The sequence below is a fragment of the Halichoerus grypus genome, chromosome 5 (genome assembly GCF_964656455.1).
Source record: "Halichoerus grypus chromosome 5, mHalGry1.hap1.1, whole genome shotgun sequence".
In the NCBI taxonomy this organism is placed as follows: Eukaryota; Metazoa; Chordata; class Mammalia; order Carnivora; family Phocidae; genus Halichoerus; species Halichoerus grypus.
In genome coordinates this window covers 61,486,707-61,501,161 of record NC_135716.1, presented here as the reverse complement: position 1 = coordinate 61,501,161, position 14,455 = coordinate 61,486,707, and the positions used below count along the sequence as shown (strand labels likewise).

The following is a 14,455-nucleotide window of genomic DNA, read 5'->3' as shown; positions in this document are numbered from 1 at the left end:
AAGGAAAGTTTTTTTGTTTTTGTTTTTGTTTGGGGGCTTGGGGGTTGTTTTTTTGTTTTGTTTTGTTTTTTTACAAACACAGTACATTCCTAGTACCGATTTTAAAAAAAAGAAAAGAAAAGAAGGGGGTAAAGCTACGTGTGTAGAAATGTGTGTACACACTTGTGCGCAAGCACGTGTGCGCGACTGGATGCGAATCCGTCTGCTTCATCAATCAGAGACACGTATGGAAAGCCCAAAGCAGCCGCAAAAAGGTCAACGCGCTAGCCTCTTTATTCACAACACTAAAAATAACCCCCCAGCCCGAAAGAACTATTCAATTTCAAATACCAGGGGCATTTGAGGCTGCGGCCCACACTAAGTCCCAGCGCGCAGTGTCACGCGAAACCGAAAATCAGTTTGCTTTGCGGAGGGGTGGGGAAGCAACAACCAAACAAAGAGATGCCGGCACGCTGTCACAGAGCTCGCTAGGAGCCCACCGAGCAGTCTTGGCCCGAGGGGGCCGCGGGAGAGGTGTGCTGTTTACATCGAGCGCACCCCGCGAGCGTGGGCCCGGGGTGCGTGCGCGCGCGCGCACACATACACACGCACACACATACACACCCGGGAGTATGTGTCAGAACCCCTCGCGCGATCCTGCATCCAGATCGTATTCAGCCAGAGGCGAAAACAGGTGTGTCCCCGGGGTAAGCCCCCGCCCCTAATCTCGCGCACTCCCACTCCCGTCCTCCCCGGGGTGATGTGCACCAGGTGGGAGACGAGAGCCGGACTTCGCTGCACTGGGTTTCATTTCGCGCTTTTGTGATGCTGCTGAGGGAAGAAAGGAGGAAGGGTAAGGGAGAAAGACGGAGAGGCTGGGCGGCCAGGGCGGTCGCTCCGGCGGCTCTCTCGGCTCTGAGGGGCCAGACCTGCTCCCAGATTCCCGGCCTGCCAGCCGCTCACAGCCCGGGCTTCCCCGCCGCCTCCCTGCCCAGGCGCCTTCCCGGGGAACCCCACGGGCGGCCGCGCGCCGAGCCGGGGAATCCCGGCAAACTCCCTCAGCGCTCCGGGGCCGCCGAACCGCTGCCTGCGCGGGCACCCACACCGCAGCGCCGGCTCGGAGAGACACACGGTTCCTGGCAGGGAGCTCTCTGGCCCGGCGTGGAATCCCAGGGACAACCCTGCGCGCGCGCGCACACGCACACACACACACACACGCACACGCACACGCACACACAACCCGCGGGAGGACACCTCGCCGCGCTGCTCCGGCGCTCAAGTCGCCGCTACTCACTCGTGAGTCTGTCGGTCAGAATGTCTGGCTGAGAGTGGAGCGGCGGGAAGTGGGGACTGTGGAGGTGCGGGAGTAGTTGGGAGCGGCCTGGGGAGGCAGCTTCTGTCCAGCGGCGGAGAAATCAGTGAATGAGACTGTGAGTGAGGCTGAACTCTTACCCCACCCGGCGCTTGTCACCCAAGCCTCTCCTCTCTAGACACACGCACACAGCGGACGCGCCCGGAGCGGAGCAGCAGAGGGCGCAGGCGCGCGGGCGCCCGCCCAGCCCTGCCCCAAGGCAGCGAGCCGCCCGGCTGCCCCTCACCTGCGCGGTGGGGGAGACGGAGGAGCACTGCGGCCCCGAGGGAGCAGGTCTCCGAAAAAGTCAGCTGCTGAGCCAGACAGCCCACTCGGAATTTAAAAAAAAAAAAAAAATTATTTCTGTTCGTTTTTCCGTGCCGTGGGCACCTACAATGTCTAGGTACCAGAGTAGGTTCTAGGGACCAAAGATGAACAGGACAGGATCCCTGGACAGAGAAAACGTCTGTCTTGTGAAAGAAATACCCCTAAGTAGCCTAAAACAACAAGGTAAGTTCGATACAGGATGCCCCCAAAGAACCTAATATCCATTAACCTATTCCATCTTCATTTCCAGGCAGAAGGAAAGCCAAGTGCAAGAGCACAGGGCATGGTGCTCCAAGTTAGTAGGTAGAAGAGCCGCAGGGAGATCGCAAGGATGGAGCAGAGGACTGGACGGCAAGGGTGGCAGAGTGGAAAAGGTCAGCAAGGGCTTCACAGGTTGTGTGCTGTCAGCACTGAAGGGCCGGTGACATTCTGACTTGCTCACCACAAAGCTGTTCTGGCAGTGATGGGTGAATGGAGGCCCCACTGTGGCACCGAGGGGAGTTTGGAAGCAATCTCTAGACAGAATGTGATTAGCAGTGGCAAGAACATGGAGAGGAGGCAATCGCTTAAATATACAATGAGAAGGTAAAAGTGGCCAGACCTGGAGGCCAATATAATCTGGAAGATGAGAAAACGGTCCAACGTAAGATGTCTCTCAAGTTTCATAGCTGAGTGACTGGGTGGATGATGTCCAACCAAAGCACAGGAGGAGAAGCATGCTCTTGGGAGAAAGACAGTTCTCCTCTCGGATGGCGTTGATTTTGACAGCCAAGTATACGTGTCCCATAAACTATTTTGATAGATGACACACAGGAAGTTTGGACTAGGGATGTGAATTAAGAGTCATCAGCCCAAAGGTGGCATCAGGTGAATAAGGAAGACCAGGCAGACTGAGCAGAGGAAGGCTAAGGACAGGGCCCGGGGGAAAAAGCTAAGAAGGGCGATTAGAAGCAATGGTCAGAGAGGTATGTGAAGAACCAGAGGTCACAGAAACCGTAGCAGCAGAAAACTTTAAGGAGTTATCAGATGCGTGAAAGGCTGTGGAGAAGTCAGAAAGGATAACTGAAAAGAGCCCATTAGCTGTAGCAGGTAGGAGGACACTGCTGAACTTTGAGAGAGGGAGATGGTGACCTAATGAAGGAAGGGGATTGCCTTCTACAATTGCCATGTCTCTGCAGGCCACTGCTGTCATGACAAAGCCACTTCATTGAGCCTTGGCCTTATCCAATGAGAGCATTGGCTGCACTTTACACACATGACAAGTAGAGTGTAGATACATTAAGTAAGTTGGGGAGGGTGCACAGCTAGTCTGTGGAACCTGTGTGCTCCTTAAGCTCATGCTCTTGACTCTGACTCTATACTTGCTCTCTTATAATCGTACAGCAGCTTCACTTTTCAGTGCACCTTGTATCTGTTAATTATCTCACTTTAGTCCAACAACTACCACTCACAGTCAATCCTTAGAGAATAAAATCGCCAGCTGACACCAAAGAACGGTTAGTGTGTGTTTGACATTCGTGTTGAGACAGCACTGATCTCCTGGCAGCTTCCAGACTGACCAAACAAACGGGGCAAATATATTCATTTCCTCATCCTCTGCTACTAGCCCCTCCTCCTGAGATCTCCATCAAGCCCACTGTTACTTTTCCACAAACAGGCCAGATGACTCCAGCTGCCACCCCTGCCCGGATTTTAGTCCCCTACTGTTGGTAAGGTGGGCAAAAATATACGTCACTTCTTGTACCTAAATACTCCTCTGAGCTTATTCTGGATCCAGACAGATTCGATCTGCCTCCTATGACATCCTTCTAAGGTCTTTGGCCCATTCTCTCATTTCGGCCCCAGCCCCAAACATCAGTTGTCCTTCAGCAAATTCAATCTGTTGCACTTGGTGCCAGCAGAGGGTTTCCCTGCTGAAAAGTCAAAGAATCATGTCCCTGGAACATGCTGCATTTATTCATAGTCAATTACCATAGTTAAACTAGAAACAACTCTAAGAACCTATAGATTTTTTTATTGCCCCTAATAGAAAGATCATGATTTATAGACAGAATTTAAAAGGTCCAATTAGCTCTCCATATAGGAAACAAAAGAAAACATTTAGCAAGAGACATTCCTTTCGCTTTCCCTTCCATAGTTATGACTTTGGAAAAGGCCAGTTGTGTCTCCATCAGCCCTCACCTTCAGATTCACTGAAAGAAATGGATTCAGATCATGGGATTCTGCTATACCCATGGCTCTTTCACATAATATGAATGGGTACAATTGCCTGAACTAGGATGCCTCCCTTGTTAGGTGTATGGGGATAAACGCTCTTCAGATTTCCAGCTTGCTGATGCTTCTTCTAAGTCATTAATCAGTCGAACTTACACATAAGTTGCTCTTTTCCCAACCTTCATATAATAAGAAGGTACCCTTTGGAATTACCTGTGGCATTCCATGGGCTTAAAATCTGGCTGCACTGGAGAATGGAACAGGGAAAGGAGAAGGGAGCCTTTTATTCACTCCCTTCCCTTCCTCCTTAAAAAAGGCGCACTTTGGAAATCTCCCAGACACAAGAACTGGAATTTGGTCCAGAATACTTTCTGGGCTAATAAACAGTTGCCAGTTGCTTAAGAGAGAACAAATTATATGTTTTAGTTAACCTTTTTTTTAATATTGAAATACAGCTTTATTCACAGACCCTGAAGAGGTAACCAGAATATTTGCCTCTGTGACATATTTAAATTACATCTCTCTTCTTAGGTCAAAAAAGTAATTTATGATATAACTGTTTTCCTCCTTTTTTTTTATTTTTTAACTTAATTTTATTTTTACTGAGATAGAATTGACATAACACTTTTTAGATGTACAACATAATGGTTTGATATATGTATATATTGTGAAATAATTGCAATGGTAAGTCCAGTTAACATCCATCACCACACGTGGTTATAAAATTTTTTTTCTCATGATGAGAACTTTTAAGATGTACTCTCTTAGCAACTTTCAGATACACAATACAGTATTGTTAACTGTAAGACTAAAAGGTAAACTCTTAACACAACTTGACATTTACACCCTTCCTTAGAAGTAAATTTCAAGCTGGGTGAAACAGAAAAGGAACAGATTTGGCCCTGGGGTCCAGTGAATGGAGGCAGTCACTCCAGCCCTGTGGTTTGCAAGTGCTAAAGGAGTGTCTGACGGGCATTTGGGTGGCTCAGTTGGTTCAGTGTCTGCCTTCGGCTACGGTCGTGGTCCCAGGGTCCTGGGATTGAGTCCGGAGTCGGGCTCCCTGCTCAGCAGGGAATCTGCTTCTCCCTCTACCCCTCCCCCCTTCTCATGGTCTCTCTCTCTCTCTCTCTGTCTCTTGGATAAATAAATAAAATAAAAGGAGTATCTGACCAACTGTGTCAGCTTTCACACTGCGAGTCCCACAACCCAAGAGACCACAGTCCCATGAGCACCTGGACATATTGTCACCCTCTAAAGGAGCCAAGCAATTTCCAGATATTAGCTTCCCTTACAATCTGTAGACAAGTTGGGTCAAGGTCTGAACTAAAGACTAATAAAGGAAAATAAGTACAAGGGATAAAATGAAATGAAACTGTGTTAGATAGGCTTGATTAACACTCAATGTGCAGTCCCTACATTCTGTTTTTCTTGAATGACAGAGCCTAGAAAGCTAAAAAAAAAAAACAAAAAACAAAACAAAACACACATTTCCCAGACTGCCTTGCTGATCGGGCTCTGGATAAGAACTGAAGCATTCCTGTGAGTTTTGGAAGGTGGAATGAGTCACGGGTCACATCCTTTTTGGCCGTCTTATGCCAGCAAGCAGGTCATAGAGACATGTTATTTTTCTGCTTCAGTATTCAGTTGTCCAAACTCCAGCTATGGGTGTTGAAAGGGAGTTGCAGCATTGGATCTCCGAACCCAGCCACAGTAGGGTCTCCTGAAGAGAATACACTTGGGAAGGCCTTTGATTTCCACACCCACATGTTCCTCCCCCACATTGTGGCAGCCGTACCAGTTTCCCTGGTGGGACAGATGTATAATGTTCTAAGAGTCATTCCTGGTCACCCAATCTACAGATCATTTATCCAACCCTTCCAGAGATTTTCTGAGCACGTATCTTTCTGTAGTGAATCCCTTTCTGCCAAAAGCCCAGAGTGATTTCCCTATCCTACATTGGGCCAAGGTTAATACAATAGATAGCTGGCTTTTAAATTATGGCTCACTCATCCACAGCTTGAGGTCCCTCTGCCTCAACTTGCTCTCAACTTGCCTCTCTAAAGCAGAAGTCTCTTGGGGAGCCTAGGTGGTGCAGTCCATTAAGTGTCCAACTCTTGGTTCCCACTCAGGTTGTGGGCTCAGGTTGTAATCTGTGGGTCATGGGATAGAGCCCCGCATTGGTCTCTGCACTCAGGGGGGAGTCTGCTTGAGATTCTTTCACTCTACCTCTGCCCCTCCCACTCGTGCACGCGTGCTCTCTCTCTCTCCCTCCCTCTCAAAAATAAGTAAATCTTAAAGCAGAAAGAAGTCTCTTTAGGACCTATATTAGGCATGACCTTGAACTATCAGTAAACTTCTCAAAGTCTAGATCCAAAGAGCAATGCCAAGAAAAACCTGGAATTCCTCTTTCCCTCCTCCTTTCTTGATTTCCATTCCCAATCTAAGGACATTTTTTTTTCCCTAGATGATTGCAAAGATCCATATTTCAGGTTAACCTGAAGGAGGTGATCTTATCCCAGAGCACAGAAGAATAATTAACACAAGATAATATAAACCAACACACTCACGGCAATGACACACTGTCGAGGCTCTGCTTCAAAGCAGGTAGGATGGCAGCAGGTTCTCATTTCTTTACATTTATCTAAAAGACCTGGAGAGCTGTTGTACAACACTGTACCTATTGTCAATAATAATGCATTGTGGGGCACCTGGGTGGCTCAGTTAAGCGTCTGCCTTCAGCTCAGGTCATGATCCCAGAGTCCTGGGATCGAGCCCTGCATCGGGCTCCCTGCTCAGCGGGAAGCCTGCTTCTCCCTCTCCCACTCCCCCTGCTTGTGTTCCCTCTCTCGCTCTGTCTCTCTCTGTCAAATAAATAAATAAAATCTTTAATAATAATAATAATAATAATACTGTATTGTGCACTTAAAATTTTGTTGAGGGTAAAAAAAAAAATCTTATTGAGGGTAGGTCTCACTGTAAAAGTGTTCTTACCACAATAAAATAAAATCAAAGAAAAATAAATGAAAGACCCGAAACACTGACAGTTATAAATCATCTGTGGTGTAGTCCTGCTGGTAGCAAAAAGCAAGCTAGCCTCTGGACAACAGCATCCTTCCCCCCTCCCCCACCCCTCTTCAGAAGGTCTGTGTCGTCGGTGGCAAATGAACACTATTTCATCTTTGTGGTGAGTGCATGGATGTCACTTATCCATATTTCATCACAAGAAGATGCCCTAATTCTAAGAGGTGCCATTATTTTATGTGCCACTAAGAAGGAAAAAATGCTTCCAATTAGACTATGACACATGCCTTAATGATGAAAGAGAGGAAAAGAGGGCCCTGTTGTCACACTGCCTAAATTTAATTGTGGCTCTGCCATTTAGGGCCGTATGGCCTTGGACAATTTACCAAGCCTCTCTGCCTCAGTTTTCAAGCTGGGGTTCATCACAGTATCTATCTCACAGGGTTGTTGTAAATAGTAAATGAGATAACATCAGCAAAATGCTTACAAGGGCCGGGACCAAGGTTGGTGCTCCTAAATGTCAGCCATTGCTACAGATCTGCATTGCTGTCTTTTCATTCATCTTATGCACAGTTTTTCCTCTCTGGTTGTCGGAGCGCAGGGGATCCAGAATCTTTTATTTCATGCGGGCCACCCATTTCTCTAGGATTAGTTCCTATCTGGGAAATTATGGTCAGACTGATAAAACATCATATACCCTGTAGGGTCCACTATTTGGTTGTTTCTGTTTGTTTTGTTTCATTTTTCATCTTTCAACCATGGGAATCCCTTCCACACTGGTACCCCCACCATTACTCAAAGATTTATGAAAACTAAACAATAATGATGCCCTTCCTTTATCATATTAGGACTGACTACATATTTTACAGACATTATTTCATCTTCACTCTTCAGTATATATTATCAATTCCATTGATAGAAGAGAGAGCTGAGGTTCAAAATGATCAACTTGCCCTAAATCATTCGGCATAGAAAGTGTGGAGATCCAAATCCAGATCAACCACGTTCCAATACCTGTGCTTCTGGCAACCTACCTGTATTTTCTCGCAATTGTGTTTTACATAATTTTTAGGAAACCAGCTGTTGATTAAGATAAGCGTGTCTCTATAGTGCAATATTTAAGTAAACTAAAGGATGAAGCAGTCTAAACACAAACAATGCATGCCATCGCTTTTGAGTAAAAATACAAAACAAACTACCCAGAAAGCCGTGATCTCTATAATGACTAGGATTCACGTTTTTACAGGGCTGCCCAACTGTCTAGTCACTAGCTGTGGTTTCATTCCCAACTCATGACTCCTCCCAACCTTCTCTGCATTCCTCCCCTTTGACTAGGAAGCATCACGGAACAAGTTTACCATAAAGCCCATCCTTCAGAACGCTGCTGCCCACCCCCATGCCCTCCACCTCCACTGCATTCTATCATAAGGCTGAGAAATAACTGGCCAGTAGGGTAAACCCAGCCTCCTTCTGTCACAGCCAGTCTTGCAAAAGAGAGGTGAAATCAAACATGGCTTCCTGAGATCCCGAATCACAAATGCCCATAGTAGAATTCTTTTAATAAAAACACAGAAAGGTAGGGGGCTGTGTGGGATGATCAGGAGCTCAGGGCTCAAACATCCTTTCCTTAATGGAAAGACATTTTGAAAGAGCTTTTTACAGAGTTCACTCAAATTCCCTTCTCCCTTCTCTACCTTCTTTTTGTTGTGAATGGCATTTTTGATAATTATCTGACTGCAAAAAAACTCCGCAAGTCCAGGTTGAAGTGCTACACTATTTTTAATTATTACCAGTATTGGCTTTGGCACGTGTGTGGAGGAGCTTGGTTTTGGCTGACTTTTAGGCTCCATTCTCTTTGGCTGTCTGTCATACACTGACAATTGTTCCACTTGTCTTATTGTAACTAATGAATACAAAATGACCCAATACAAGTAAAATGTACCACTCAGGCCACCAGGGAAGTGATTTTATTTATTTATTTATTTATTTTAAGATTTTATTTATTTGACAGAGAGAGACAGAGCGAGAGAGGGAACACAAGCAGGGGGAGTGGGAGAGGGAGAAGCAGGCTTCTCATGAGCAGGGAGCCAGATGCGGGGCTCGATCCCAGGACCCTGGGATCATGACCTGAGCCGAAGGCAGATGCTTAACTACTGAGCCACCCAGGCGCCCCAAGGGAAGTGATTTTAAAGGATTTAGTGTTCCATTTGGGGGCTACAAAACCTGCCATCAAGAAATGGGAATTAAATGACAAATGAATTGTCTTCTATCTTACCCTTTGAGAAAATTAGAGCTGGGCACCTGGGTGGCTCAGTTGGTTAAGCGACTGCCTTCGGCTCAGGTCATGATCCTGGAGTCCCGGGATCGAGTCCCGCATCGGGCTCCCTGCTCAGCAGGGAGTCTGCTTCTCCCTCTCCCGCTCTCCCCTCTTGTGCTCTCTCTCTCAAATAAATAAATAAAATCTTTAAAAAAAAAAAAAAGAAAATTAGAGCTGTTAGAGTCTTAATTTGCCTAAACCAGGGAATGACCTGACAAATGCACATGTAGACAATGGAAATACAACATCTAAACATGGCGATCCTTTTCCTCCTTCCAGTTGGCTTTGTTTGTGAAATTTCACACCAGAGGAAAAATGTGATTTTTTTCAAGCAGAAAAGAATTATTGTGAGAGTTAGCTCATGTTGGACCCAGGATGGATTTTAAACCCCAGGGAAGGAAGTGAAACATGCTCTAAGGAGAAATAAGAGATTTACAGGTAAATGAAAATACGCATTTTTCTTTCCATACTACGTTCATCCTTCTTCAGTCTTCCCTAAAGAAAAATACCTTTAGGAAGAAAAGTCTGAAGCCCCAGAAACAATTTTTACTAGTCTTAGAAAATGTCTTTTTATTAATATCTTTCACACATAACAAAAAAGCAAAACTGAGAATAAGCAAAGTAATCCAAACTGTCGAAAAATTAACAAAATGGGGCATCTGGGTGGCTCAGTCAGTTAAGCATCTGACTCTTGACCTCAGCTGACATCTTGAGATCAGAGTCATCAGTTCAAGCCCCATGTTGGGCTCCACATTGAGCATGGAGCCTACTAAAAAAAAAAAAAAGAAAAGAAAAAAGAAAAAATCTAACAAAATTAGCTCCCTTATATGCCACCAAGACAGGATCTTATCGGGCTCCTGCAATTTAAAGACCAAGATCCTGGGGTGCCTGGGTGGCTCAGTCGGTTAAGCAGCTGACTCTGGATTTTTGCTCAGGTCATGATCTCAGGGTTGTGGGATTGAGCCCCCTGTCAGGCTCCATGCTCAATGCAGAGTTTGCTTGTCCCTCTCTCTCTGCTCCTCTCTCCCATCCACCCCCCCCCACACTCTCCTGAATGGCTCAGTCGGTTAAGCGTCTGCCTTTGGCTCGGGTCATGATCCCTGGGTCCTGGGATCAAGCCCCACATCGGGCTCCCTACTCAGCGGGGAGTCTGCTTCTCCCTCTCCCTCTGCCTGCCACTCCCTTGCTTGTGCTCTCTCTCTCTGTCAAATAAATAAATAAAATCTTTTTTTTAATTTAAAAATAAAATAGAGTAGATAAAATCTTAAAAAAAAAAAAAAGACCAAGATCCTGATTTCTGCTAAGTGCAAAGCCCAGGCGGTAAACACTGTATGCATGATGAAGGATCTGAATTGAACACTGAAGAGTAAGCAGAATATGCACGTGTGGGTGGGCCCACTGGCCTCTGAGACAGAGCAGCGCCCAAAGAGGGAGATTTAAAAAGGAACACTTTGGGGCAAGACGTCTCAGGAAGGTGGCATTGTTGGGGAACCAGAGACACGTGAAGGGGACAAACAGGAAGTAAGAAAGGAAAGCTGGTTACCTCCAGTTAAGAAGTTTAGACTCAATTCCATAAACAACAGAAAGCAGTTGAAGGTTTCTAAGCAAAGCAGTGACAGGATTAAGCAGAACTTCACAAAGAGGGATGCCTGGGTGGCTCAGTCGGTTAGGCATCTGCCTTCAGTTCGGGTCATGGTCCCAGGGTCCTGGGATCAAGTCCTGCATCGGGCTCCCTGCTCGATGGGGGGCCTGCTTCTCCCTCTGCCTGCCGTTTGTACTCTCTCTCCCTGTTTGTGCTCTCTCTCTCTCACACACATACACAAGTAAATAAATAAAATCTTAAAAAACAAAAACTTCATGAAGATTAATTTCTCAGGAAGTGGTGGGTGGGATGAGAGTGGGAGAGAGACTACAGGTAGAAAGACCACTCCCAAAACAATTAGGATAGTACAGGCAAAACCATAACTTCAGGTTCTGATTAGTAAGGACTAGGTATTAGACCACTGTTGTTTTATGACATGGAATTGATGAATTTAGATTGAAAGGTGTTTAGGGATTGTGTAGCCAAAAATTTACAAACCTATGGCCACACTGGGCTGATGATAAAGCCTGTATATAGATAGATAGATAGATAGATAGATAGATAGATAGATAGATAGATAGATAGAGGTAGAGATAGAGATAGAGATATATAGATATATATAGATATAGATATATAGATATATAGATATTCAATTTTCAGAATTCGCTGCCAAAACTTAAACTTGAGAGATTTCAAATGAAAGATCCAGATTTCTGCATTCTTGATATTTGGCATTTGCCACATTGGGTTCCAGGCCCTCAGTTACCTGCCTGGCCACAATAAGCCTCTTAGTTTGAGATCTCTTGATTTAGGCCAATTTTTGTCCTGCCATCCCTACCCCAATCTTGAAGATGAAGAAACTGAAATGCAAGGAAGGTGATTTTCTTAAAGTTTCACTGGCAGATGGTGGCAAAATCAATGAGGAATGACATGATACAATGATAATTTTACTTTGTACAGCAGCTTGAAATATATTGTCTCTTCCTCACAGCTCTAAAAGGTAGACATCATTACACCCAAAACTAATGTAACATTGTGTGTCAACTATACATCAATAAAAAAAAGAAGTAGACATCATTATCCCCATCTCATAGAGGAGGGAAAGGGTTGAGAGAGAAACTAGGTAACTTGACCTAAGCCACACAGCTGGTCAGCAGTGGAGACAATGTTTAAATCCAGATCCATCCTAGTCCTTTTATTACACAATAGTGTGAGATCCTGGGTCCTGACACCTACTTAAAATTTGGGCTGGCCATTGACTGGCTGTGTGACAGCGGGGATGTTACTTAGCCTATCTGAGTTCAGCTTTTTAGTCTCTAAACCGACATGAACAGGGGCGCCTGGGTGGCTCAGTCAGTTAAGCGTCTGCCTCTGCTCAGGTCATGATCCCAGGGTCCTGGGATCGAGCCCCACATCGGGCTCCTTCTGCTTCTCCCTCTCCTTCTGCCCCTCTGCTCTCCCCACTTGTGCTCTCTTTCTCTCTCTAATAAATAAAAAAAAAACCCTTAAAAATAAATAAATAAAAATTAAAAATAAATAAACTGACATGAATGTGTATCCAACAGCAGTTAACACACAGCAGGAAGTACAGTTCCTGTGTATTGGGGTGCTCACTTGTGTCAGATGTTGTGCTAAGCTCCACATTCCATCATAAAATGGGTGCTGTTATCAACGTTTCAATGAGATTTAGAAAAAATGCAACCCCTCAGTAGTGAAGAACAGTCTAGATTTGCCGTCTGGTCCAGTCTCATTTGTATGTCTCAACCGCACCCCCCACTAACCTAATGGGGCACAACAAACCCAGTAGGTGCTTTTAATCTGTTCTCAGTAATTTAGATGTTTCTTTTTTTTTTTTTTAATGTAGACATGTTTTTCAAATCAAAACTGTTACACAAGCCAACAGGTACACTATGGTTTTTAAACTTCTATCTAAATACTATTATGGGCTGAATTGTGTCCCCTTCAAAATGTATATGTTGAAGTCCTAACTCCCAGTACCTCAGAATGTGACTGTACTTGGTAATAAGATCTATAAAGAGGTAATTAAGTTGAAATGAGGTCTTTATGGTGGGCTCTAACCCAATATGACTGGTGTCCTTATAGGAAAAGGAAATTTGGACATAGACAAGTACCGAGGGAAAACCTTGTGAGGACTCAGGGAGAAGACGGATGGCCACCTACAAGCCGAGGAGAGAGGCCTCAGAAGAAACCAACCACCTGACAGACAGCCTTGATCTCTGACTTCCAGACTCCAGAACTATGAGAAAATAAATTCCTGTTGTTTAAGTCACACAGTCTGTACTACTTTGTATGGCAACCTTAGAAAATTAATACAAGTATTGATTTTTTTTAAAGTCAAATATTTTGGGGCGCCTGGGTGGCTCAGTCGTTAGGCATCTGCCTTCGGCTCAGGTCATGGTCCCAGGGTCCTGGGATCGAGCCCCGCATCTGGCTCCCTGCTCAGCGGGGAGCCTGCTTCTCCCTCTCCCACTCCCCCTGCTTGTGTTCCCTCTCTCGCTGTGTCTCTCTCTGTCAAATAAATAAAATCTTTAAAAAAAAAAAAAAGTCAAATATTTTAAAATTATAATAGCTAATAACTTATTTTAAAGTTCATTCTTGAAGAAGTTTCATGATTTTAAACATTTCTGACAATAAGGAAAAGTAGTTTAAAACTTTCATGATTCACTTCTTAGAACAAATTAGAAGGAAATGACTTGAGAGAAAACCCCATGGCACCTGTCAGTCAGAGGATATGGTCTCATACAATGTGGGGTGGTTTTTTTTTTTTAGATTTTATGTATTTATTTGAGAGAGAAAGAGGAAGAACACAGAGGGAGAGGGAGAAGCAGACTCCCCGCTGAGCAGAGACCTGGACACAGGCCTGGATCCCAGGACCCTGGGACCCTGCAGACGCTCAACCGACTGAGCCACCCAGGCGCCCCTAACGCGTGTTTTAATACATGATAAATGTTACAAAGATTGGTAGAAAAAAAAATACTGTGATTTAGGACATATTAAAGAATAAAAGCAATTTACATCAAAGTAATATAATCCATAAATAAACAATTTAAAGAAGAAAGTCAAACAGATGTGCCCAACTGAAAAAGAAATGAAATATAGTATACCTGTGTCTAAAATAGAAAAGCTTATCACAAATCTTAGAACTTCCCTAGGAATGTCCACAATAGCCAAACTATGGAAAGAGCCCAGATGTCCATCGACAGATGAATGGATAAAGATGTGGTATATATATGTACAATGGAATATTACACAGCCATAAAAAATGAAATCTTGCCATTTACAACAATGTGGATGGAACTAGAGGGTATTATGTTAAGTGAAATAAGTCAATCAGAGAAAGACATATGATCATATGATCTCATTGATATGTGGAATTTAAGAAACAAGGCAGAGAATCATAGGGGAAGACAGAAAAAATGAAACAAGACAAAACCAGAGGGGGACATAAACCATAAGAGACTCTTAATCTTAGGAAACAAACTGAGGGTTGCTAGAGGGGAGGAGGTGAGGGGTGGGGTAACTGGGACATCGACATTGGGGAGGGCATGTGATGTAATGAGCACTGGGTATTATATAAGACGGATGAATCACAGACCTGTACCCCTGAAACAAATAATACATTATATGTTAATTAATTGAATTT

General features: G+C 44.6%; 1 long non-coding RNA gene across 1 annotated transcript; it reads left to right on the top strand.

The window, feature by feature from the left end:
* The first annotated feature begins 44 nt into the window (after nucleotides 1–44).
* LOC118546599 (uncharacterized) lies at nucleotides 45–13,167 on the top strand. Its single transcript, XR_004922674.2, has 4 exons — nucleotides 45–673; nucleotides 6,336–6,475; nucleotides 9,489–9,647; nucleotides 12,895–13,167. It is a non-coding gene; the product is annotated as an uncharacterized LOC118546599 (long non-coding RNA).
* The last annotated feature ends 1,288 nt before the right edge of the window (nucleotides 13,168–14,455 follow it).